The sequence below is a fragment of the Frankliniella occidentalis genome, unplaced genomic scaffold (genome assembly GCF_000697945.3).
Source record: "Frankliniella occidentalis isolate FOCC.00 unplaced genomic scaffold, Focc_3.1 Scaffold42, whole genome shotgun sequence".
Lineage (NCBI taxonomy): Eukaryota > Metazoa > Arthropoda > Insecta > Thysanoptera > Thripidae > Frankliniella > Frankliniella occidentalis.
Genome location: NW_026267172.1, coordinates 15,680 through 19,189, shown reverse-complemented (window position 1 = coordinate 19,189; position 3,510 = coordinate 15,680).

The window sequence follows — 3,510 nt, the reverse complement described above, 5'->3', positions numbered from 1 at the left end:
AATCCAATATTTTAAAAATAATGTAACGAACCAAATTCTAGGACAAGAGTGGCGGCGTGACCTGGTCGGATGGCGAAGAAAACAAAATGAACGAAAAATTTCCGAGCTATGCGCGGGTGCAAGACTTTGGTCGGGCGGGCAGAAGACACCACCCCGTCCGCTCCTCATCCGGCGAGAGGACAAACCCTTTCTGACAGCGGTGGCGGCGTCGGCGGCGGGGGCGACCAAGCGACCTGTGAAAAAGTGTCGTCCACCGCACCACCGGCGGGAGCGAGATCGCAGCTCGTGTTACACAAATTGAATCGCACCTGTGCCTCGCACCAACGGGAGGAACGGGACCTGCAGCCACCGTTAGATTGCGTTTACGTTTTTGGGCAATATAGGTCGTTCCAAACGCTTGTCCAAATTTGTGATTTTTCTTTTTGTTGACACCCCCTTCCCCCGATTTGTTTATAATTTTTTTAGGAACGCGGTCGGTCAACAGTAAAGGAAGTGGCCCCATAGCAGCCTGTCCAATCCTCCATCCATCCATGTCCACCCGTCTCCGACAAAGGGCGGAATACGCTTTTCAGTCGCCACACCGTCACACGAGGTCAAATCCAACTCACCATTCGTCAAACGCAACATACAACACGATTGTCACGTGACGGCGGAGGGTCGCTGCACAGAGCGAGAAATACCGAGTTATAACCCCGTTGAACGCGCGTGTGTGTATGCGTGGATAAGTACATCATGCGGCACAACACACACACACACACACACACACAGGGCGATTTGTCCTTAGGGCTCATCAAAGGGCCGCCCCGGCTCGGGCTGCCCTGCCCCGCTGCGATGCTGACCCTCCCGGCTCCACCCACACCGGCCCCGCCGGCCCCGCCGGCCCGATCGGTTCCCACAGCAATGGGCCCCTCTGATCACATCGCCCGCCAGGCGCGCCCGCCCCGCCCCTGCCTCCTTTCCCCACCTCAATTCTTTTCTCTCTCTGTACTCGCGCGGCGGCGTCGCGGCGCAGTACCGTCTAATTTCTAAACTGCGCAACAAACGCAAGAGAAAAAGGGACAACAAACGCCGAGTCCGCGGGTGGGGCGCTCGAACCCCTCAGACATACGATGCAGACTGAGTCTTCTGTCTCAAGTGAGCGACACTGGGAGGAACGTAACGTTGACTGAGCGGGGTTTGCGCGACAGAGTTGCGAGGAAGATGGCGCTAGAAATGCGGGCCGGACTCCACGCGGAGTACGGAAGGGTGACTCACCTCCGGATCGATCATGAGCTGTATCGGGCACACCCCGGCGGTGGCGGCTGAGCAGCTGAGATTCGAAGAACACGAGTCAGTCACCCACAGAGGGCGCGTCAGGTGTGAAAAGAAAACGAAGAGAAAAAAAAAGGTTCCGATCGAAGGGGAGTCGCGGTGACCCCAATGATGAGACGCAGGATTTCTCATACTACTCCACCCAGCCGCCGCTCCCACCCGCAGCCCCACCTGGTCAATAGGCTAATAGTCCTCGCTCGCAAGGAACCCAAATTGGGTGGAAAGTCGGCTGGGCGCAACAAAAGCGAGACGCCTGGGACGCACCGAAAGACTTCCCTACGCGTTTCATTTTTTTTTTTTCGGGGTGTGATCGGCAACATCATCTCGATCATCATCAGCATCCCCCGGCCGGCGGCCGCGGTCAGTCGCAGTGCCGCGTGATAAGGACTGTGAAGGATGCGCCGGCCGCCTGCGGCCGACAAAGGAACGACGTGTCAATCAACGGGGTCCCCGAGGTGCAAGGTTAAATTCCTCCTTGCCGCCCCGATCCATCCGACCTCGCCCCACCTCGCCCCGCCCCGCGACGCCCGACGCCCGCTCGCGGCCAGCGCTTCGCTCTTCTTTTATCTCCAGGAGGCAGACAACTATTCCGAGCAGGACAAGATTTATTATTTCCGGATAAAGGGATGCAGCAGCGCCGCGCTCATCGAGTGTACGGCGGAATTTGTCATACATTGACTGGCGGCGGCGCGGCGGTCCATCCTCGTCCCCAGACGGCGGGGCGCTGCGGGGGCGAATCCGACACCCCATCGCGGCGGCGGCGCGCCTCATCGGGCGGACAATGTGAGCGACGCGGAGCCCAGGCGGGGCGGGGCGGGCGGCCAGAGCCATAACGAGGTGGCATTGAATCGCCATATCGGATGGCCAAATACGGCGTCATCACGTGTGCCACGTCGGGACAACATCCGACCCTTTTGTGCGCACCTGTCCACCGCGCCGCCCCGCCAGTCGCCGACAGCAGGCGGAGCAGGAGGCTCGCGTCGTGGAAGAGGTGCATGTACCGTACCATCCCCAGCCTCCCTCATGGACCGGTGGCTCGTCGTGCTGCTCCAAATTCAAGACATGCTGTTGCTCTTGTATTTACTTTGCAATGTGCTGTGCCGCCAACAAATTAAGGAACACGCAATTTAATTCGCTGGCACAGTTTGACGTCAACGGCGCGGTCCGCGTCATAAGTCGACATGACTTGCTAGGAGTTGGACAATCGGCAGGGTTGGTCATCATATACACCCCACACTCCACCAAACGTATCAACGGCACGTCGCGACGGCCTGTCCATCTCACGCCGCCCGCCTGTCTTGCCTGTCCGTTTGTCCGCCTGTCCACGGACTGTATGGCGGGCCTGATGGGATTTCAAGTCGGTATTGTTCGATCAGGCGCCCCGCAATGACGCTTTCACGTGACGGCACATGACGCGCCGGAGGTCACGACCCAAATTTTATTTTCATCCGTTTTACAAGGCGCACTGCGCTGTTGCGCGGCGGGCGGGGTCAGAAAGCAGGCGAGGGGGTCCGTGCCGTGGCGGGGCGAGACCATCCGCCGATCAACACGGCCAGATAATGACGGGATCATGCGCCGGACAGCCTGGGCGTGTCACTCCGTCCGCATAATGTAATAACGTATAAAACAAAATACCTTATAGAACATGTATCCGACTTTGTACCCGATTATTTTAGTGCACTTCTTCTTTGCACTCTACCTGATTGCCGGTTACACAGCGCCGGGTTTTGCAGGGCGTTACAGGGAGGCCAGCAAGATCGCCCCGATACCCGTCCGACCTCTTCCTCCATCGGGGCTTCCCTGTCTAGTTTTTGGTCCAAAAGCTCGCGTGACCTCGGCCAGGTTCGGCCGGTTATGCACCGCCCGCTCCTCTCTCCCACTCACCGTTGCGCAAATGACCCGGGGTGATGTATACTCGACAAGGACGAAAGATTCATCCCATCATCGCGCCGTCAAACTCGGCCGAACCACCAAGTTTACCCAGAGATCCTACCAGAATGTGTAACCCTGCATTCGAGCTACAAAAAGAAAGGCGATGGTTCCGCATAGTGGGTGACGATGAGCCCCACGCGAGGCCCGACCGCTGCGCAGCACCATAGGCGAGCTGCGCGTTAAATACGCAATAAATATCTTGGCGGGGGTCCCAGGAGGCGGCCGGGCTGCACACACCTCGATATGGGTGGGCTCCTTGGCGCGCTG